This window comes from Ambystoma mexicanum, chromosome 8, assembly GCF_040938575.1.
Source record: "Ambystoma mexicanum isolate Mex_15411 chromosome 8, UKY_AmexF1_1, whole genome shotgun sequence".
NCBI lineage: Eukaryota > Metazoa > Chordata > Amphibia > Caudata > Ambystomatidae > Ambystoma > Ambystoma mexicanum.
The window spans coordinates 1,092,437,461-1,092,461,764 of NC_090929.1; the positions used below are offsets into that span (position 1 = coordinate 1,092,437,461).

Here is a 24,304-nt window from a genome sequence, read left to right on the forward strand (position 1 = left end):
GCCCCACCGCAGCTTCTCAGTGTGGGTATTTGGAGAAGATTGTGGTGAGCGGAGGAACAGTGTTGGAATGCGATCAGAGGACTGATTAGGCAGTGCTGAGGTGGGGAGAAGACAGTAGTAATAGTGGTCGAGGAAGAAAGTAGAAGTTGGAGACAGTGAAAGCAGGACTCAAGTCGAGGGTACACACGGGGGACGGAGTCCACCCACTTTTTTCAGAGGGTGGACTGCGTCCCCCCCCCCAAGCTAAAATGAGAAACATTGAATGTCCTCTTTGAATTTATGTATCAAAGGCGACCACAGGGATTGAACCACAGTCGTCAGGTTTGTAGGCAGGACACTTCACCACTGAATGATATAACCTAATGAAAAATAACAGACAACTAAAGATGAAATGTCCCATTTCGGCACTGCAAGTCCCAGGGAAAACATTTGTATTGGTTCTTGGAGTTTAAAACATGCACACCTTTTAACGTTTTCAAAAACACTATTAGTAGAAAATATCCTCTCTTGGTTTTGTGGGGGTGTTGACTTTATGAAAGGCAAATGCTTTTCGGCCTGTGCAATTTGGGTGGTCATGCAAAGCCAATTTGATGAAATGTGCATATTTCACCTTGATATGCTATTTTCTAGCGACCTCACATCCCATTGCATTTGTTGGCGAGTCCCCCCACTTTCATTTTTAGGACTTGACCCCCGAGTGAAAGGAACAACATCAGATGGCAAGGAGGAGGGCAAGCCTCAAGCCAGAAAGGGCAGAAAGCTATGAGGGGACCGGAACAAGGCCAGAGCCAGGGGCAAAAGAGGAGTAGTCAGAGTGGTGGTGAAGGGGCCCCAAGACTTGAGGAATTAAAATACTCTAGAGATAAAGGAAGGGCAGTGACGAGGACTAGCGGCAAAGCCCCTTAGGCTCTCATCCCGAAACAGGCACTATGCCTACACCAACAGCAGGAGGACAACAAAACTGCATTTCACTTACGAGAAACGAGGCAAGAAGAACAAGTGAAGGATCCCCTGGGACGTCCATATCAGCACTGGGAGGTGATACATTGTCACCCCGTATGAGAAAATGACTTTTTGGTTTACCTTTCACCTCATTTGTGGGGACATATATGAATGCAAGTTTGCAAACAATCCTTATTGAGCCCAGTCTTGTGTGCATCCTGCGTCACCCTCCTGGACAGCCGACTCAAGTACACAACAAAATACACTACACAAAATATAATGAAAATGTATGACAAATATATACAATTCAACTAGCTTTCTTTCGAAAAAATTGTCATAAAAGCCTACATAGCTAAAATCAACACATAAAATGACATGATACAAAATTGAAAATAAAACCAGTCAGTTAACAAGGGATCTCCGGTAATATTTTAAAGCGTAAACACCATGCCCATCTGAGAAATGTATAGGTAGCAAACACATCAGGTGTATCGGTTGAATTTAAACATGTCTTTAAAGCCTCCTCTGTGGTTCTACAACCACGATTGCGAAAAAGAGGTCTGAAAAAACGCTTCCCATCGAAACTAGGCATAACAATAAAAACAAATTTTAAATCCTCTGTGGCACTGTTACAGAGGACACATCTGCGATCCAGCGTTCTACCAGCTATGTTTGAGTCAGGCTATCGGTAAAATACCTAGGCAGAATTGTATATACAGTCCTCTTTCGTGTTTTGGGGTCAAATAGTCAAAGTACTCCTCACATCCTGCCTTAGTTTTAATACTATTATATCATGCTAAAGGCGCAGAGCCAAGAGTTTTCTCGAGAACATCCTGCTGTGCTTTTGCAAGGGCTGCTTCTTTAACAATGCCCTTAGATTGCCAGGCGATTCCAATAGGGTTGCTCCAATATGAGCAAAGATCCAATTCCCTCAAACAATTTCGAACGTGCACCGCTCACCCAGTGAAGTACCCCCTTGTTGTGCCAAAACATCCTTTAACGCATCTCTATATTTAACAAGATTATCATTTCACCAAAGATGCACCCAGTAAAAAACTGGGGGTGCGATCCCCTGCATGCCAGTCTCAAACTGCTTTGGCACTGTCGCGATGCTAGCAGGCAACCCCAGAAAACATTTCAGAAATGTATTTTCTACCGCTGACCATGAATGAATGTTCGCCTGCCCCCACAGCTCCGCTCCGTACATGGCTGCCTGTCTATGTAAAAATACCCAGCTGCTTGTGGGTGCCTGCTGGTGTCAAAGACAACAACACTGCACAACAGCAGGACCGGCATTCTTTCACCCGACAGCATCGGCGCATCCGTCTGGACAGCCAGCAGATCTTGGATGACACCATTAATGAATGTACAAAACAACTTGGGGGCCAAAACACACCGTTGGCGGAGTCCCTTTTTGACATTGAGGCTAACAGTGGTCCTGCCATTCACTCCTCACCAAACCACAGCTGTTTTATTAGTGTACAGGCTCTGTATTGCACGTAATAAGGCAGGAGGGAACCAAAGGCCAAAAGGACCTCACAGCGGAGATGTCAAAAGCAGTTCTCAGGTTCACAAAGACAGCATACACTTCAACCTTTCCAAGTACTGCGTATTTATCAATGATCAACCACAACCAAAGGCTCTGATCTATGGTGCTCAACCCTTCACAAAACCCTGCTTGCCAATGTTCAATGATCGAATTACTTGTAGCCCAAGCCTGCAGGTGAAACAGTAAGGCACTAGCAAAGATCTTACGCCCACCCCCCCTCTGCATCTAGCAGCGAAATAGGCCAATAATTCGAGGGCTGGTCCTTCAAACCTTTCTTGTGAATCAGCACTAGTTCTGCGCTGGTACAAGACCTGGGTACCATATTTTGATTCAAGCATGCATTCAAAAGTTTTGTTAAATATGGGATCCATACCACTTGCTCGGACAAATACAAATCCACTGGGACCCTGTCAGGGCCCTGAGCATTTCCCAGCTTTTGGCAATCAGTGCTTTTTTTTACCTCTTCACCTGATACCACCAGCGGGGCAGCGCCCCCACTGACAGTTCTTAATGTCGAACACTCTGCTGCAATCACAGTGTTATCACTACCATAAAGACTACTGTAGTAGTCCACCCGAGTTTGCCCCGCTATACATCCCAGAAGCCCTTCGAGTCACCCCAACCAATTGCATTAAGCATGGTAGTACACTTGTCCTCGTGCCATACCCCCTTCTTTGCCCTCAAAAGCCTATGGTATGCACCTCTAGCCAGTTTTAATCCTGGAGTCTTGGGCAGTGCTGTGGGTCTGGCCTCATTAATTCATCTTCCATTTGCCTGCCTACACTCTTTATCGTACCATGGCATTGAGGACTCAGTTACTGCACAAATTACTTTCAAGGGTTAAACATTATGCTCTCCTGCAGGGATACTAATACAGGCACATCAGTGGGATCCAGCAGAGCTACCTTATCCAGATCCGGAAGGATATCCCTACAGGCCATAGGCAGGGTGTTCTCGCCATTAAGCTTGCCCCACCTAATATTACAAATAGCATGCCCACGTACCTCTACCATAACTGCACCATCCTCTGGGTCCCCCGATAGGCCTGCCGTAGACCCCACATCTGAGCACTAGTTTCCAAAACCAAAGGGTGGTGATCACTTTCAATTCTTTTATGGACTTGGAAGTTCTTCACTAAGTTCCATATACCTGTAATCGTCTTTTTGATGTATCTGTTTAGAATCACATGCTTTGCATAGGCAGACATCTAGTGGTTGGTACACAGTATTGCATGACATGTTTTTTAAATCGAAACGGGACGTTGCATCTATAACACTATCCCTACTGTGATGTGCACTGTACCCATGGTCCTTCACGAGAAAAGATCTTCAAATTGATTTTTTTTCCTGACATGAGGATGCATGAAGTTTGTATTGGATTGCAGGAAAGAGAAGCAGGTGTAAGTTGTCCATGTACCTTCTACTCTCAGTGAGGGGAGGAAGGGTGGGCGCATGTGAATAAGCAAATACAAGCATCAGAAAGATGATTACAGGCATGTAATATTTGTTTTCGGAGGCTTGTGGATCTGTGCTTGGGAGTTTTACTAACGTTTTTAAAAAAAACATTTTATTTATTTATAAACACAACCAAACAATACAAACCAAACAAACAGTACATATTCCAACAGTTTCATTATACTTCTTAACTTCTAGTCACTACTTCCCTCATCCCACCCCCCCTGTACGAGTCTACTGCTTTAAACATTCTGCTTCTGCAACCTGTGGTACGGTCTCTTCTACAAGTTCCGCCGGGTCATCTATTGACCCAAACAGCTCGGCTATCAGTGATTTCCAGGCCATCAGGGACTCAGTCTCTTTCTCTCCCCCCCGTGCTACTCGCTTCTTGCCATACCATGGTTTCCGCTTCCGCCCATTTTTGCAAATCTCTCCACTACACCTCCACATCTGGCATGTGGCACGTCTTCCATCCCATGGCAATTCTTTTTGCAAGCACATAAGCCAGTTCCCTCAGTTTACCTACATGCTTGAGCTTCTGTGACCTTGGGAACCCCCCCAGCAGACAGGTCCACACTGTATCCACTACAATCTTGACCCCCTTTTTTTCCAGTCTCCCTTTCACTTCCCTCCAAAAGCGTTCTATGACCGGGCATGACCAGAACATGTGCACCATGCCCGAGTTCTCCTCATCACACTTGGGGCATGCTTGCCGTCCCGCATTTCCAAACCTCGATATCCTCCAAGGCATCATATATGCCCTATGCGTTATGTACAGTTGAATCTGTTTCAGTCTCGCATTTCTAGACACCTTCTTATGATACCCCTGCACCCGTTCCCACATCCTGTCCTCCATCGGGGCTCCTACTTCCGTTTCCCAATCTAGTCTCAACTGCGTGACCTTCCCCACTTTAAACATCAGCATTTCATATAGTCTAGAGATCTCATGGCTCCCCTCGGCAATGTTGTATATCATATCTATGGTGGTGTCTGATTCCTCTTCCAGCACAGTTTCAGGCCATGTTCTCTTAATTCTCTGTACCATTCTATGATATGTAATGTCCTGGCCCTCGTGCAACCCAGTTTCTTCTCGCAGCCCCTCAAAAGTAATGCTAGAGCCCTCCCGCCAAATGTCACCCATTGTTGCCACCCCAGCCGGTTCCCAGTGGTTCCTAAGTATGCTACGTAGCTGCACATCTGTCCCCGTTAATGCAACCAATGGTATCTGCGGAGAGCATGGGGATGGGTTCTCCATCTGGCATGCCCTGCGCCACATCTTCCACCCCAGTAGCATCATATTAGGGCGCCCCATCATTTACGCCCTGGGTACCCACATCATCTCTTTCAAATAAAATGGTGCACAATCACGCCCAAACAGCCTAAGTTCCGAGGTCTCCTCGTCAGAGAGCCATTTTGTGACATACTGTAGCTGGCTTGCCACCCAGTACACCTAATAGTTGGGCAGTTTTATCCCTCCTTTGTCGTGGAAGTTCTATAGCTTCCATAACGCCACTCTGTTTCGTGTGCCATGCCACAAAAAGTCCCTACACATGCTATCCAGTTTGGTGAAGAACTTCCTGGGAATCAGGAAAGGTATGTTCCCAAAATAGTGTAGGAGCCTTGGCAGGACCACCATCTTTAGCATTGCTCCCCGCCCCATCATTGCCAAGGGTAGTTTTGCCCAAAATTGCATGCACTTAATGTTTTTAATGGATACTCCTGTGTTGCACCTATGCTCCTCTTCCACAGTGTGGTATATATTTATCCCCAGATAGCGAAATGTGCTAACCGCCCATGGTACTTGCAATACAGGTAATCGCTCCAATGGAATCCCCATGTACCCTCTAATGGGAACATACTGGACTTCTGGGGGATCACTGCTATTCCGGACAACACAGCGTATCTCTCCATCACTTCTAGAATGTACTGGAGATTTTCTTCTGGGAATCGCAGGTACAGTAGCATGTCATCTGGGTACAGGGAAATCAGGTGCCGCTCCCCTTTCACCTCAATGCCTATAGTGTCATATTGTTGCCTCAGGTATATTGCCAGGGGTTTCAGGGCCAGTATGTAGAGCATCAGAGACCATGGACATCCTTGTCTGGTACCCCTGCTGAGCTGCCACCTTCCCAATATCACAGATCCTGTCTTCACTCTAGCCAGTGGTTCGCTATATAATATTTTCGCCCACCTTACATATCTAGGCCCTAGCCCGTAGCACTCCATGGCCGCAAGCAGCCATGGCCATTTAACTGAATCGAAGGCCTTAATTGCGTCCAAAGACACAATTGCCATTTCGTCATCATTCCCGCTGCCACACTCAATAATTCTTTGGAGTCGCCTATGGCTATTGGTAATATTCCTATAGCCCGTTTGATCCGGGTGTATTAATTTACCAATAACCTTCTTCAGTCTATTTGCTAAAACAGCAGTCAATATCTTGCTGTCTTGATTTAGCATCGATAAGGGTCTATAGGAGCCGCAGCTGTGCCCAGGTTTATTAGGTTTGGGGAGCGGTATTATGATCGCCTCTCTTAGCGACTCTGGTAAGCTTCCTGTCTCAAACGCTTCGTTTAACATCCCTAAGAGTGGGGGGAGGACCTCTTCCATGTATGCCTTGTAAAACTCACTTGGGAGTCCATCTGTCCCCGGGGCTTTACTAGTAGGCAACTGCCTCACCACCTCTCCTAATTCTTCTAAGGTAATCGGGGCATCTAGCTCCTCTCTCTCTTCCTCGCTTATCTTGGGCAACCCTATATCCTCAAGCATTTCTCCCATCATAGCGCGGCTACTCCCCGCATCGTCCCCATATAATACCTTATAATAATCCACAAACGCCTGGTTAACTCCCTCCTGGGTGTCTTCAACGCTACCATCTTCTCTCTCTATAGTCCCGATTATAACTCTGGGGTTCTCCCTTTTATATAACCACGCCAAAAGTCTCCCCGGTTTATCACCTCCCGCATGCTGTGTCTCTATGTATTTTTTATAATTGAGGTTACACAGTCTATCCCAGTATTCTGCACATTTTTGCTGTAGCATGAGTGTCAAGTCTAGGTTCTCTGCTCTATCTTCTCCACCCCTTAAAGCCTCTTCAAGTTCCTCCTCTGCCTTCTGTAGTTCAGCTAAAATCCCACCTTGTAGTCCCTTAGATTTAGCTATGGCTACCCCCCTCATCACGACTTTAAAAGCCTTGCATAGTGTTCCTGCTGAGTCCACACTCCCAGTGTTTGTTTCAAAATAATTTACAATCTCCTCCCTCAAGTCCTCCCTAAAAAAGGGGTCTCTCAACGCTTCCGCTCGTAGCCGCCATGCCGGGATCCTCGCTCTCGGGGGGAGGGTATTGCCATTCGAGAATGAGGGGCGAGTGGTCCGAAAGGACCCTGGCTTTATACTCTATTTGTGTAATCTCCGCTACCATTTCAGGTGATGTGAAGATATAATCCAGCCTCGTGGATAACTGCTGCGGGGCAGAATAATGTGAGTACTGCCTTTCCTGGGGGTGTCTCGCTCTCCACACATCCTCCAAACCAAAATCACTCAGCAATATCTGTAACGCTTTGGCTGCCGGGGCCGGTCTGTCCATCTTCCCATCCGATCTGTCTACCCTCGGGTTCAGTAAACAGTTGAAGTCCCCTCCCCAGATCACCGCGCTTCCTACACATGCGCTCAGATTAGTACACAATGTTCTAATGTACGCCGCTGTGTTCTGGTTTGGGGCGTACGTATTGACTATGCTCATCTCCCTATTTTCCACCAGTCCCCCCAGTACAACCATCCTCCCGTCTGCCTCAGCCACCACTTGCAATCGCTGAAAAGGGACATGTGGCGCCACCCAAATAAGCACTCCCCTCGCATAAGCGGAGTACGATGAGCCCACCAGCACTCCCTTCCATTTCCCAGCAATCGTGTCCATTCTCTCCCGTGTCCATTCTCTCCCGTGCAAGGTGTGTTTCCTGCAGCAATGCATTATCTATTTTTTGCCTGCGCAGGTACAACATAACTTTGTTCCGCTTTAAATAACTGTTGAGCCCCCGTACGTTCCATGTAACTATTTTAAGGTCACCCATGGCCTATGCAAGTTCCATTCCTCCTCCCACAGGTGCAGTCTAACTCTGGATTCCAATCCAATCTGCATAGGCTTGTTTCTCGTTTTAAACTCCCCATAACCAAAAACACCCCAAACTTCCCATTCCCCTCTCCCCCCTCCCGCCTCCCATCCTTTCCCCAACATCACTCCCCTCAACTGTTGCCCAGCTCCAGCTTTCACCCTGCCGCTCCTATTTCACTTCAGATTAACTACACATTGCTACACAATTTCAGTATTGGTACGCGCTACTATATTCCAGTCCTTCAAGTTCGTTACAGTCGGCGGTATCCTATCAAAATATCAGCCACACTTAGCCACACCCGTTAATCTCAATCTTCATCCAGGCACCCCTAGGGTGCCCATTCTATGCCTTAACAGTGTGCATACAATATCCCAGTCACTTATGTTCCTCTTGGGCCTCCTCCTTGTCTCGTTCCGGGCAACCCTGCATATCCAGCCATGTCATTGCATCTTCTGGAGTATCAAAAAAATACATTTTGCTCTTGTGGACCACCTTCAATTTCGCAGGGTACAGAAGCATATATTTTAATCCCAGCCGCGTGTAACCTTTTAATTGCCACGTAGTTGTACCGTTGCCTCTGGGCCAACATTGTGTAGTCCGGATACGCCGTGATGGTACTTGAAGCCCTCTCGATTGTTCCACCTTTTCGGAAGTACTCCAGTATCTTCTCACAATCTTTATAGTTCAATATTTTGGCGATTATCGCACGGGGAGGGCCCCCTGGCCACGGCTTTCTCATGAGGGCTCTGTGTGCACGCTCCACTGCAAATCCCTGCAAGAGTTTTTCAGCCCCTATTCCTTGTAAGAGTAGGTTCTCGACGTAGTCTGTCGGGTCCTGTCCTTCCGCACCCTCCAGCAAGCCTACCACGCGGATATTGTTCCTTCTCGCTCTCCCTTCCGCTTCCTCCGCCCGAGACTCCAGGTTGGCTACCTGTTTGAGTACGTGGATCACCTTTGCGTTGTTGGTGCTGGTGTCCGTGTTGGTTTTCACTGCACTTTCCAGGCTGCTCGTCCGTTCTGCCAGCCCCCTGACATCTTGCCTCTCCAGGGTTACTTCTATGCCTACTGCGTCTATTTTAGCCTCCAGGGAAGTACGCAGGTCTGACATCGCTATCCCCCATGAGTCTTTCAGCTCTGTGATGGCCGCTAATATCTGATGGTTTTCAGTCGCTGCGGTGCCCTCCGCTGCTGCTATAGAGCTTTTGGGCATTATGGCCGCGGGAGATTGCTGTGTTTTGGCAAAAATATCCATTGTAGCTTGCTTATTCTTGTTTTTGCTCACAACCCCTCGTGTCGCCATCCTGTGGCCTCCGTTACGCGCCCGAGGTTGCCGGAACTCAGGTGTGGCAGTCCTGCTTCTCTGTATCGATTCAGCACCGCTGTGCCTTCCCAACCGTGGGGCGATTACCCCGGAGGAGCCCCTGTGTTAGCTTATGTCTGCTGAGCTCTTACTCAGAGTGGGTTGTGCCCTCCCACGTTTTAAAGTGTCTCACCGTCTCCTAGAGACCATGCTTTCCATTTATGTGACAACCAAACTGCCAGGCCCCAGGTAGTCTGCGCATAATTGTCTGTGTCTCCATCCACTTGAGCTCTCCCTCCACATCATGCTTCTATGTGGCGGCATCCACCGTTCACCCCCTGGCATCTCAGGGGACAACTACATCTTGTGACCCGCCATTGTATCAACAGTTCCCTGTATTATGCTGTTCCCTTTTGCCAGGAGCACAATAGCCCTTCAACAGAGCCAGTTTAGTGTTTGTCCCGTGTGTGTTCCAGTGGGCGTTGCTGCCGGGTGTCCTTTTCCACCGTCATGGGCCGTTGTAGTGCTCTTTATGCGGCCGCCGTGCACCATTCGCCGTCTCTTACAGCGGGCTACCGCTAATTGAACAGTGCCGGGCGGGCACTTCATGCGTCCATCATAGCGCGGCCCCTCCGCTCCAGTGCCGCTGCGCAGGGTTCGCTCTGCTTTGTTCTGCTTGGGCGCGCACCTCGCTCCAATGCTGTGTCTCGGTGCCCCCAGTCCAATTCCGCCCGGGATTGCGCTGCTCGGGCTCCCGGCGCGTGCAACCAGGGACTGCACAGCGCTGCGTGCCAGCCCTCGCCTCGCACACCCCCACTGTCTCGGGGCACTTATCCTCCGGCTCGGCCCGCCTTCAGTATGGTCCGCGTTGCGGGCCGAAGTGGCACTGTGTAAACACACGGCTTACCGCCGCGGGGGTTCCGCTACGCCTCCGCTCGCCTTCTTTACTCTTTCCCCACGGCTGCCAGCTTCATACTGCTGCTCCGGGTGCTCCAGTTTCGTTTCCTTTGTTGTCGGCCATTTTGAGAAACAATGTATCCAGCAGCAGCCAACTCCGGCGAGCGATTCCTCTTGAGTTCAACACACGATCCGCTCGATCTCTGCACAATGTGCAGAGCACACGTTCCCATGCATATGCGGTCAGTCCTGGACCCAGTAGAGCGTTTTTATAGGTAGTTTTCTCGGATCATTAGTCAGATCCCTCGGAGCTGCTCAGGAAGCATGTCCTACTCCATGGCTGCCCAAGCCACGCCCCCTTACTAAAGTTCACCCAAGGTTGGACTATAAACGACTCCTTTTAGTGCATAGGGCTCCAACTCTTAGTATAAGCCCGAACTACCCAAAAGGTTTGGTAGCTGTGGTTGTGCAGCCAGGCTTATTTTAGGAGAGAGAAGGGCTGTAGTAGAGTACAAAGACCTTTGAGCACAAATATGGAAAAGAAGACACTTACACGCTTGCAGTTATACATAAATATTAAATAAACCTACTAGATAGTGTTCAGTTTACTTTGCAATTAAAGTAAGTAAGAGAAACTTGTATGCATATATACAGTAAGGCTATTGCAGTTGTAACTTGTAGTGATTTGTCTTCTTCTTGCATCCTGGTAGAATCAATAGAATGTGGGCTTGACTTACACAGAAGGTTACCAGGTAGAATGTTGTGGTATGACTGGGGTTCTGAGAGAGTCAGTTGAGATGTGAGCCCAGAGAGAGAGGATGCCGGTGCTTGTCATTGTAACCTGGAAGTTACCATCTTGTATATATGACTCAAGGAACTGGATGTAATATGCTGGGACTTTATAAAAGAGTCACTTATTACTAAAAAGATGTCAGAGTCATATTATCTGAACCCAGATCTTTACATAACTCAATTCAATGGTAAACTTTAAGTTGGAATGCAGTTAAATTAAATAGTTTCTTTAGGTTAGCAAAGGTATTCATTAACCAACAATCAAACTGATAATACTGATACGTGAACTAACTTGTTACAGACTTTTAGAATAGTTGGAAGCAACTCAAGCCAAGTAAGCACTTGGCAAATAATACTTTTAGATCACGGGTTCAAGTTAGAATGAATGAATCAAGACTAACACAGAGCAGGTAATTATAAGTTACTCGCCGTAGTGACCAACATACTCCTAGTTCATAGTCCCCTTTCCTCCATACTGTATGGACGTCCCTCGCTAGTGACGGAACCTTTTTTATCAGAAAAAAATCTTCTTTCCCTTTAAATTTAGAGGCACTAGGGGACCGTGGCCCTAGGAGCATGCGCTCCCACTCCTCAGTCCCATTTGACACGTCGACAATATTACCATTGCCTAATGACACCAGTTTTATTAAGGGGGAGGATGGGACGGACGTATGGAGGATAGGGTACTATGGACTAGGAATACGTTAGTCACTACGGTGAGTAACAATTACTCCTACGTCCCGTCCCCTTTCCTCCATACTGTATGGGCGATTACAACTCAATGTAGCCCCAGGGTGGAGAGGTGACCCTCCTAAGAAAACAAGTTCCTTAAAACTGTCTTACCAAATGCCGCGTCGGACCTGGAGCTGGCATCCAAGCAGTAGTGTTTGCAGAAGGCGTAGCCCATGCAGCTGCCTTACTGATGACCTGCCATGGAACGTACCTCTAGAACGCCACATCAGTGGCCTTGGCTCCGATAGCGTGGGCATGCATATTTGCCGGGAGTGGGGTGTGCTGCCCCCATAAGCCTCCTTGATGGCTGCAACCATCCATCTTGCTATGGAGGCCTTGGAAGCTTGATAGCCTGGCTTTGCCCACCAAAGAGTGCTTCCCATTTGCAGAAGCTCTTGGTTCTGTCGAGGTAGAATTTTAGCGCACGCCTGACATCCTGACAGTGCAGTACCCTCTGTGCTTCGCCCTTGGGGTCCGCGAAGAAAGTAGGTAGCACTATTCTCCTCATTGAGGTGAAAATAGGAGACCACCTTAGATAAGAATGCAGGATGAGTTCTAAGGACTTGTCTTGATGAAAGGTAGTATAGGGCTCTGAAGCCACCAGTGCCAGGATTTCACCGACCATGCGTGCAGACACAAGACCCACCAAGAGGGCTGTTTTAAAGTGACCAGCCTGATGTCCGCAGATGCCATTGGCTCAATCGGTTTTTGCGCCAAAGCGCCCAACACAACATTGAGGTCCCACAACAGGTGTGCCTTCTTGATAGGTGGATAGAGCCTGGTGAGACCTGTTCAGGAACAACGCTGCAAGGGTTAACCTCTGTGGGGTGGGGCGGATGACCGTGCCTCCATGCAGTGAGAGTAGTTGAGCTGGACCCAACGGAAGGTGCACCGAGGCCTGCTCCGAGAGGCTGAGAAGTACCGAGAACCATGGCCTTGCGGGCCACCACAGAGCTATCAGGATGATACGGAAGTGATGAGCCTCCCTGATCTTGCAGATTACCCTGTGGACCAGGGAAGTGGGAGGGACGGCATACACGTTCATGTTGTTCCACTCAATCTAAATCACGTCCTCCAGAGAGACCCAGCCCTGTCCCTCCCAGGACGCAAACTGGGGGCACCTCCTCTTAGACCAGGTGGCAAAGAGGTCTATCTGGGGATGATCCCATCTGTCGAATCCCCTGAAGGACCTGATCTTTCAACTTCCATTCGTAGTTGTCCGCACCCAGCCTGCTGAGTCTGTCCGCCTCCAGGTTGGACTACCGCGGGAGGTGAATAGCCCCTCAGGTGCATGTTGTTCCCCAGAGCCCACTCCCAAATGTTGACAGCCAAGGTGCATAGGGGGGAGACCTGGTGCCACCCTGCTTGTTGATGTAATACATGCTGGTGGACTTGTCTGTTTGGATGACGATCGGCTTGCCACTGATCATAGGCGGGAAGGCTTTGAGAGCAAGCCAGTTCGCCTTCAGCTCTAGTCAGTTGATATGGGACTCCAGTTCCTGAAGAGACCAGACTCCATGGACGCTGTGCCTGTTCAGGGTGGCTCCCCAGCCCTCCAAGGAAGAGTCTGGTGATGGTAAAATGCAGTTCTGGTTGCCTAAAGTGTCTACCTATCCTCAAGTTGCAGTCCGTGCTCGAACAGACAAGGTCCTGGTGGAGAAGGTGAGGAATGCTGACTAGTTCCGCTTGGGAACCCCGCTCCTGACTCCATCAGGCTGCGAAGTGCAGCTGCAATCGTCTCATTCTGAGCCTTGTGTATGGCACTGCCAGTAGACATGCCGCCATGATACCCAAGAGGGGCTGGTATCACTAGACCGAGGTCACCGTCTGCTGAGAAAATAACTTGTGTCCCTCTTGATGGCTGTGACCTTGTCCTTGAAGGGAAAGATTCTCTCAGAGCTCGTATCCCAGATGAGGCCTAGAAATGTTACATTCCGAGTAGTCTCCAGCTGTGACTTCTTGAGATTGATGGTAAATCCCAACTCGTGTAGTGTATTCATGAGGGCGGAGGAGGTGGGAAGACTGCATCCGGGAATCTCGCCCTGGCGAGCCAGTTGTCTAGGTATGTATAAACAAGATGCCTCTGGGCCCTGAGAAGGGCTGCCACTGCATTCATGAGGCTGGTAAAGACCTTGGGGACTGAATTGAGGCCAAAGGGTAGAACCTTGTATTGGAAATGGAAGCCCATGATCCTGAACCTCAGAAAGGACTGGTGAGGCTGCCAAATCGGGATGTGTAGGTACGCATCCTTCAGATCCAGGGAGCACATCCAGTCTCCGCTCCACAGAGTCTCCGCAATAAGCGCTGGGGTAACCATCTTGAACCTTTGAAGAGGGAGGGAACAGTTCAAGGTGGAAAGGTCCAACACAACTCTTAGGCCAGCCTGGTGGTTCTTGTGTATGGCGAAAATTCTGGAGTAGAAGACCATGCCCCGCTGGGAGGCAGGGACTTCCTGCTCTGCCCGACTCTCTTCGAGCGATCGAATCTCTGTCAACAAAGTTGTTGTCCCAATATGTGGGAGTGGAGGTGAGGGAGGAACCGGTAGGCGGTAGCCCGTGGAGACCACAGAGTATCCAGGGGTCCGCAAACCTTGTCAATAATGTGCTTGAAGGGCAGGCCTGCCTGCCCCACACCCCCTGCCCTTCCTCCCCACCAGAGACACGTGTATCCCTGAGGGGCGTGTCATGCCTTCTTTCCCACTGGGGCGGAGGAGGGGAGTCCCCCTTTCAGTCGAAAGAAGCCCTTATTCCCAGCCTTGGGCGGTTTACGCCAGTGGTGACTTTGAGACTGGTCCGGCTGTCTTGACCTCCATTCCTGGAAGCCCCGGAACCTGATGGGTCTGGCTGTACATCTTGGGCGTGGACTTTGTGAAGATAGATAAGGATTTTCCTATCTAGCTCATCAGTAGTGGAATGAAAAAGAATACCACCCTCGAATGGAAGGTCCAATATGCATTCCTGGACATCCGGGTTCACTTTGGTAGCCCGTAGGCAGACAGTCCTCGTCCTGAGGTGTCTATATGCGCAACAGTGGATTCCATGATGTCCTAAGCCACCATTTCCGCTTCTGCCAGCCCCGCCTAGAAATGTGCTTAACTGTGCACCGGAGGTTTCGGAAGGAAGTCGGCTATTTCCCACCCAAGCCTCGGATTAATGGCTGCGAGCATGGAATCCGCATTAGACTGACGAAGGTGCAGTGAGGCATTGGAATAGACCTTGCCATACGCCTCCACGATCTTCTACTCCTTGCCTAGAAGCGCCGAAGACGAGGTAGCCGAGGATGACTGAGGCTTGGAGTAGAGTTAGGCCGTGGCAATCACCGAAGAGTCCGGTTGACGGTGTGCCGACAGCAAGAGTGGATCCCCCTCCAATTGCCTGTACTTGGCGTCAAGGTGCCGGTTGGTAGGCTGTGCCAAATGGGGTTTAAGCCAGCCTTTTTTGGCCAAGGCGACAATGTCCTTCTGCATCGGGATCCCCGTTTTAGCCGCGGGGCCTAGAGTGAGGACCTCGGCCAGGACCTCTGCCTCCGGTTGTTCCACCTCGGGTTGTGGAAGCCCCAGGTATTCGGCCTGTGAGTCGTTCATGGAAGGCCTTGGCTGAAGATGGCACAGCAGGTGGAGCAGTGTTGGGCACCGAGGATTGAGGTGTGTAGACCGAAGTCGGAGGCTGCTGTGGAGGCTGATGTGGAACCACCTGAACTGTGGGAGGCAGGGAAGCTGGAATTGAAGGACCGGGCATGGACAGCGGAGACTGCGCAGGGGCCTGAGGCACCCGAGCCATAGGAGGAATGACTGGAGGCACTAGAGGCGGGACTGGAGGCAGCATGTCCATGATCACATCCCGAAGGATGGTTCCCATTTGGGGGGACCTCATAAGTGTGAGGAACTTTTCAAAGGGCCTGTCTTCACAGGCCGGTGGGGTGGCAGGCGAAGTAGACGTAGTAGCAGTAAGCTGCTGGGGCCTGTGCGTACTCTGCCCTGCTGGCTGCGCGGTATATCTGCCCTGCGACGTTGAAAATAAGCTGTAGGCCACGTACCTGGCGAAGACCAGTCCCACCTGGACACTCTTTCTCCTACCTGCTCCCCAAACGGGGGTGGTGTCGGACGAGCAGCCATTTTGTCGGGCTGCATGCCACATGCCTGCGTCGTGGTGCTTGCTGCGCTGGACCCGGCCTCCTCCTGAACTCTTGTCGGTGGAGCTGGAGGACTACCCAGCACCTCAGGCTGGGCCTGGTAGGCGTAGTGCCCTCGGCTGTGTCGCCGGTAGTGCAGTAGTAAAGGCGCCCCCTCAGACATTTGTCCAGTAGTAGGGCGTAGCCCCTCGGGTGGACACCCGGTAAAAGAACCTTGCGGTCCCTCCGCGACCTCACCGGCAGGATCTAGCGATGCCTCGGCCTGGTGGGCGGTAGCTGAAGCAGCCTTGGTAACAGTGCTGGTTTCAGAACCTGGACGGTCTCTCCCGCACGGTTCTTGGGAAGGAGTTGCCTTTGCAGGGTGCAGACGAAAGAAGTGCCCATACCTTGGGCCTTGACTTGTGTTTGACGAAGTTCTTCAAGTCCTCTGCAGGCGATTGTTCGCAGCGCTCTCCCCACCAAGCTAACCTGTTCTTCAGAGCACGCAGTGTAAGGGCGTCGCACGCAGTACAACCCTCCCAGCCGTGATCTGGGCCAAGGCAGCGCAGGCAAAGAGCGTGGGGGTCGGACGTAGGCTGGATACCTGCTGAAGCCTGCTGACATCGACATGCGTCGAGGAGGAGCGTGGCGCCAGAGGACTGAGTACCCGGAGAAGAGTGCGTGGAATTACAAGGCCGAAGTCAAACCCAGGAATGCTGGTGAAAGCAGTCCACTCCCGTCGACGCGGAAACGAGGACTGGTGCAGATGGGCAGAGTCAGGGCAGCGCATGCTCCCAGGGCCACGGCCCCACACACCTCTAATTTTAAAGGGGAAGATGTTTTTTGGTGAAAAAGGTTCAGTCTCCCGTCCCTAGCGATGGACGCCCACACAGTATGTAGCAAATGGGACGGGACGTAGGAGTCAGACTTGTATTTAAATTAACAGAGGCCTTAGGCTTTAGAAGTCCTTCCCTATCTAGTTATGAGAGTCTAAGAGTCAGATAGAAGGGCAAAACAGGTAAGGACAAGCTGTAGAATGTCAAGAGGTTCAGAAGAACACTTGTAACAAGTAAGTACAGTTCTTCATTGGGCAAAAGGGTTCAGGGACTTCGTAGAAGGCTCCCTGTAGGCGTACAAGCCCTAGGCCTGGGCAAATATGTATGGGCAAACTTCCAAACTTGCGAATTAGCACTCCAGCAACACAGGAGCAGCATAGCAACTCTCGGTAAGTTCTACCAAGAGTCTTCATAGTACCTTTAGCATGAAGAAGTGGTTGCAGCACAAAGCTGCTGCAATGGTGCAGTAGCAGCAGACCAGGTCACTGGATTATTGGTCAGGCAGACTGAAGAAGGGACAATGGGTGGATTGTCACAGCAGACCAGTGCACAGGCTTCAAACAAAGGATTCTTTGTGGTTCTGTGGTTTTGGCGCCCTTTTCAAAGCACCAGTGAAGAACGGTTACAGCCTGGTCGACTCAGCTTGGTCTCTCGGCCCAGCATTCGTATGAGGGGATTCAACGAGCAGAATCTTGCCTCTGGAGGTCCGGCAGCAGTCCACCAAAGTTTCAGGAGGATTTCTTTCTTCGGAAGGTGATGTACAGCACACTGGCCAGAGGTCCCAGGGTATCGGCGGTTTGCAGCCTGTGAAGGTCACAGCTTGTTGTGGGATGGATTGAAATGCAGCTTGTCTTTAGGCTGGTTGGTGCCACCAGTCTAAGGGAAGGGAGGAAGTCATCTGGATTGGAGCTTCTCTGTCATCTGGAAAAGAGGACTGGAGCAACAGCAGTGCCTGAGATGGCTCTGGCGGTCTCTGGAGGCAGCTGCAGACGTCCTTCTTTTTGGAAAGAATCTTCCAGTGGTCGACTCTGGCTTCTGCATCATGACCCTCGCCTTTTATGCAGGAACCCAGCCATTTAACATGCATGCTTCCATTCCAACTTGGGGTTGGGGCGTACCCTTAGCCACTATCCATCCAGCTATGTCTGCAGCATCAAGGGAGTTCTTGATTAAAACATTTGCTGTTTGTTTCCATCTGTCAGAGTTTTCAGTGACTGTAAAAGCTGAGTTACCTCACCTACTTGTTTCTTCTATCTGGTCCCACTGTGCCCGGTTATAACTCGCCATTAGAGTAGTGTTAGGAATAAGTTACTTACCTGTAACACTGGTTCTCAAGCGTTGGTATCTTTCATAGATTCCGCCATAGGTGTCTCAATATATGCAGGCCCTGGGGCTTTTTGCGCGGTACTAGTAGAAGTCGGGGTCTGTTTAGTATTTGAGACATGCGTTGAATGCGGAGCAACAGGCGCAGAGGTCTTCTTTAGCACCGGTAGGCCTGCTGCAGTGGTAGGCTTGGGCACCATGGATCCACGATTTCGCCAAACTGTAGCTGTGGGGAGCAATATGTTTTCTGTGTTTGTGGTGTCCCCCCCACCAAGCTTTTGTTCATGAGTGAGTGTGCTCCTGTCACCAGGGGATGTCTCCACAACACTGCAGGATACCTGCCCTTCAGAGCTAGGGATGAGCACATAGGAGTCTTCCGGCTCCCACATAACGTCCTCTGCATTACTACTGACGCTGTTGCAGTCCTGTTCAACATTAGATTCCTCTGCACCGGCGGGGTAGTCTGAAGAAACCTCTGCTTGCATGGTGTAGGCTGCCCAACATTTTCTGGTGGTCCCGATGGAGCCAATGGTTATACAGGTGTATCCATCCACGGAACGTACGGTTACAGGATGGTGTGAGAAACACAAGGGTATTCTCCCTCCTATTCCCCATGGATCCTCTGCTCAGGTGGCCAGGGAAAGGCCATCACGCTTGGATCCTGACCCTGGGGGTTGACAAGCAAGGGAAGATCACCTGGGTGGAGGGTCTTTGGGGACTGGGAGTGTGATGACCTTGGGAGAGACATGGTATCCCCCTTTTCCTACTAATGACCACCCCTTGCACCGCCTTCATGGGGTATTTTGAGTCAACTCCCCCGACTTCCTCCTATAGAACTCCTAAAAGAACTGGGGTGAAGAAGCAACCGAAAGTGATGAAGACTAGGTGCTTTTTCCACTCTGCTACTGGGACGCGGAAGAGGCCTGCTGAAAGCAGTAGAGATCTGGCATGTCCCCTTAATGCAGGCCAGGCAGGGCTAATTGTAAATTTGCACCTGAAGCATGTTAAAGGGCTGCAGGTGTATAAAAAGCCCAATCAGGAATGCCTGAGGGGAAAAGCAGTTGCGAGAGAAGGAGTGGCGGTGAAGAAGGAGAAGCAGCAGAGAGGCCGAGAGACACAGCAGGGAGTTGTATGTGTGGAGCACACTAGCGGTTCAGGAGAGAGCAGGCCAGGAGCTGGGGCTCTGTGGAACCGAAGGAGCCTCGACAGGGGAGACGTGCAGGGAGGCTGCCCCTTTTTCTGTCACTCAAGGTGCTTGTTCTTCTGGGGCACAAGCCGACCCAGACGCCTGAGGGGAAGGAGGTGGAGCCCTGAGGCGGAGACCAAAAGGCCGAAAGATCTGCACTGCGGGAACTTGCAACAAAGCAACCAGTGAGTTTCGATGAAAGCAGAAACCCGTTATGCGAGTGTTTGTTCTTAAGTGCAAGGTTATTTTGTATTGAAGTGGTCGCTTGAATAAAATGATACACGTTGTGGAAGGTCTCCGATCTGAATCTTTGCTAAACAGTGAACAATCGAACGTGTTAATCACTAAATGATAGAGAATACTTTGTAACAGAATGGTCACGTGTGCATGAAAGCACGGTATTGAAAGTCTCAGTGCTGGGTATGTATAAAAACAAACTACAAAGGCGTATTACAACGGAATGAACTAATATAGCAAAGTGATTTAAATGAAAACCTATCACCATTTTTGAAGGCCGAACTGAACACAAAGCTATTGTCATATTTTACATTGCACTTAAAGAAAACTCTTACATATAGAGATTATAAAGGAATGAAGCTTTACAAGTTAAATAAATCCATTGTGTGCCAAGATGAAAAGTGAATACAAGTAAAGTTCATGCATTTATTGAATCTACAAGTCAATCAAACTGTGAAACAAAGAATCCAACAAATATTGAACCTTAAAAGGAATAGAACTTTTACAAAGGAAGTGAACCCAGTGTGTATTTGACTCCAAAGCAAATGTAACTTTGGAGAGGAACTTTAACAAGTAAGCCAAAACTAACTGCACAAGACATTTTGTTGTACAAAGACTAACCATATGCAGAAGGGCACAGCACTTTAAAAACACTGGGAAACACAATTTCATTGGAACTGCATCTTGGGGAAGGGAACCCTGAGGTTTGAAATACTTATTGACTTGAGGCAGAGCCTCAAGATCGTTTTTGTTTTAAACTGTATTTTGGAACTTGGGGAAGGGAACCCCGAGTACTGGCTAAGTCCATACCATCCTGAATTTAAGGCAATCCTGAGACCTTTGTTAGAACTGGTTCATACTTGGGCAAGGGATCTGAAAGAAAGCTGTGAGCTGGATAGAGCTCCACTCTTGATGTTGAACACTGTTTGCTGGTTACTGACATCCCTACACTTTGTATGGATTAGTTGTGAGGGCAAGTATAGGTTTTGGAAACAGACAGATTCCCAAGTTGAATTATTGGAGTTTGACTTTTAGTTTTGGTTTGGTAGGGAAATACCTGCATAGTATAGGGCAAGAACGGCCTTTTTCCAGCCTGACGTTTAAGTTAATAACGTTTTATTATTAATTCATAATCTGTTGTCTGTGTCTTAATCCAAGATGCCTTCACACTGGGTAAAACTGAAATGGAGTTTTCTCCATGGTAAATGTTTAAAGACAGCCAGACAGGGAGTTAAAAGGCAAAGGTCAATGGAAACATTCTCTAAAAGTGAATCTAGTATGTGATTACCCCACTCTCCCTACTGTGTAGGCTGAAGCCTGATGAAAGGCCACCGAAGAAAGTCATTTGAGAAGTCGGTCCATCCGGACGGCTATCACTTTGTGATGCACTGCTGAATATGTCAAGCTCCTATGGAGATAGTTGAAGCAGTGGCAGATATGATCTATAGAATTTTAACAATACGTTAAATTAGCCACTATAGCTAGGAACTCTGCGCAATGCAATCAACACAGATGGTGGAAAAAAACAATCCGAGGACCTCAACGCGTGAAGGACTACAGGTGCAATGCACGTCACAGTAAGGATAGTATAACAGACAGGTCCTGTTGACATCACTTTTCAATTTAGAAAACAAGTCATGCAATACTCCGACCAACCATTAGATGTAGACTATGCAAAACATGTGATTCTAAGCAGAACCACAAGCCTTAAATGTGTATATATACTAGGACAAGGTCTGTCCCCAGACATTGACCAGAGGGAATGAGAACCCCTCTAAGCCGGGAATGGGAGGCTTATGAGGGAGAAATCTAGTGCTAGAGCGGACTGTGGCAGGAGAGGGCCCCAATTCCTGCCCCCTCCCAATATGCCAATTTGTATATCTGCAGTACCAAATGCCATCACTCCATGCTGGCAGTTTCCTCTTCTGACTGGAGAAACCTAATCAATCCCGAAGGCAAACACCCACTAGAATGAGAATCATTAGCGCCCCGTACAGTTTTTCAATGCTATGTAGGGGAAAGAAATCCTCTGAAGAAAGAGCCAGTTTGCACAGACACCAATGTATGCAAATACCATGTCATCAGCGCTGTTGGAAGGAGAACAACATCGACAGAAGCTGGAGCTCTTATGAGGCAGTCCTCTAAGCCGTGTACCGCACACCAGCCCGACGACGACTGAGGGGGGGGGGGGGGGGGGGGAAATGCAGCGCAGGCCCCTTAGAGCACCAGGGACTTGGAATAGAGCCGTGGTGGCTAAAACAGACTGAACTTACACGTCATGGGCTCCTCGGATCCACAACAGAGATTAACACTGTGCAGCATCGGCCACCAATCCAGCATCATGAGCGTCCATGCAGAGAAAAGTGGTGGGGCTTAAACTGCCACTTAAAACATTCTGTAATACAGATCCCTAATGGCGGGGAAGACAAGGCCAGATTGGCCAGGGCCAGAGAACCAATCAGGAAGTAGGGAGGGGGCTAAAAGAAGCTACCGGAAACAGGTGGTCCGTTCAAGTGAGGTCAGAGGTGGTGGAAGTGGCAGACCAAGAGACCAGCAGAAGGACGGACAGTGGAACAGGTGAGGAGGGCAGCTTTGACAGCCGCACCTCAGTCCCCTTTGACACGTCGGCTATATTTTGTGTCATGGGGAGCATGGTGAGACGTATGGAGGAAAAAGAATTATGGACTAGGAGCATGGTAGTCACTACAGTGACTAACTTATAATTACTCCTACGTCCCGTCACCTTTCCTCCATACTGTATGGGCGATTACCGCTGATTGAAGCCCTGGGCAGGAGAGATGTTGCAACTCCTAAGAAAACACGTTTTTTCAGAACCGCTTGACCAAATGCTGGGTCTGATCTGGCACTGGGGACCAAGCAATAGTGCTTGCAGAAGGCTGATGGGGAGGCCCAAGTGGCCACCCTATTGACGGTTTGCCATGGCACGTCTTTGGAATGCCATTGCAGTCGCCTTGGCTCTGACCACATGAGCGTGCATGTTAGCTGGCAACTTCATGCGCTGCCCTTTGTAGGCTTCCTTGATTGCCAAAACCATCCACCTGGCCATCAAGGCCTTGGAGGCCTGATTCCCTGGTTTTGACCCTCCGAAAGTGAAAGGTGAAATCTCAGCGCTCTCCTGATGTCGAGACAATGCAGCACCATTTCTGCTTCATCCATCGTGTCTGGGAAGAAGGTTTGAAGGACTATTTCTTTGTTGAGGTGAAATGATGACACAACCTTCGGGAGAAATGAGGGGTTTGTCCGTAGCACTACCTTGTCCTGATGGAAAGTGGTATATGGCTTTGATGGCACCAGGGCCTGAATTTCACTTGATCCTGCGCGTCGAGGTAAGGCCCACCAAGAGCGCTGTCTTAATAGTGACCAATCTGTCGTCTACGGATGCCAGTGGCTCAAACAGTTTATGGGCCAGAGCGTCCAGCAACACGTTGAGATCCCAGACCAGGTGTGGACGCTTGACAGGAAGGTACAACCTGGTTAGTCCTGCTAGATGCCTTTTGAGCACCGGGTTGGAGGTGGAGAAAACGTTCTCGCCATAGTTTTTGTATGCACCTATGGATGCCAGGTGTGTGCAGAATGTGTCAACCCGCACCCCAGTGTGTGCCAGATCTGCCTGGAAAGACAGCACATGGTCTAGAGTGCACCCTTACAGGTCTACGCCATTTCCCTTGGCCCAGTGGAAGAACCTGGTCCATTTGCTTCTGTATTGATTCCTGGTGGCAGCGATTCTTGCCTCTTGGATGATGTCCCATTTGCCACAGGACAACTTGAGGCGCTGTAGGGTTGTGTGTTCAAGGAACCAGGCTGCTAGCGCAAACTTCTCCGGGGGGGGGGGGTGGACTACCGTTTCCCCCCCAAACCCCACCTCCTTGCTGGAAGAATAGTGGATCCGGCCCCACTGGGTGGTTGATTCGAGAGTTGCAAAAGCGCTCAGAACCATGGTCTGGCAGGCCACTGTGGCGCTATTAAAATGAGACGTAGTCAATGCGCCGCCCTGACCTTGCAGATGACCCTGTGTATTAACTATGTTGGTGGGAATGCGTATGCCCACATGCCGTCCCACTGCAGCTGCAGAACATCCCCCCCAATTGAACCTTTGCCCCGTCGCATCCAGGACTCAAACTGGTGAGAGCTCCTGTTGAGCAGAGTGGCCAATAGGTCTATCTGGGGAAACCCCCACTTGTTTAAGATCTCCCCCAGGACCCTCTCGTTCAATTGCCATTCATAGTTGTCGACCCCCAGTCTACTGAGCATGTCCGCATCTAGGTTTGACTCCCCCGGAAGAAGGATCGCCAAGAGCCATATATTGTTGGCCAAGACCCATTCCCATATCTCGATGGTTAGTCTGCACAGGGGAGGACATCTGGTGCCTCCCTGTTTGTTGAGGTAGTAGATGCAGGTAGCACTGTCTGTCTGAATGTAAACTGGGCTGTTGATTATCGGGAGGAAAGCTTTCAGAGTTAGCCATATGGCCATCATTTCGAGCCAATTGATGATTTGTCTTGGTCCTCTCTCAACCATACACCGTGCACATTGTGGTTGTTCAGCGTGGCTCCCCATCCCCAGAGGGAGGAGTCTGTTTCAATGGTGAATGTCGACCTGGGCTGACTGAATGATTTGCCATCCATGAGATTGGGGTCTGTCCTCCACCATAGTAGATTCCTGGCTCCATGAGGCTGAGAAACGTAGCTGCAGCCTCCTCATTTTGAGTCTGCTATGGAGGAGGAGGCAAGCAGCTTAGCAAATGCTGGTACCACCATGTGGAAGTCACTGCCCTGCTGAGGAAATGCCCTGTAACCGCTTTGATCGCTGCCAC

General features: G+C 49.7%; 1 protein-coding gene across 4 annotated transcripts in view; it reads right to left on the reverse strand.

Annotated features, from left to right (window-relative positions):
* ZBTB17 (zinc finger and BTB domain containing 17) overlaps positions 1-24,304 on the reverse strand; it is a 938,938-nt gene that overhangs the window by 327,097 nt on the left and 587,537 nt on the right. The window lies entirely within an intron of this gene.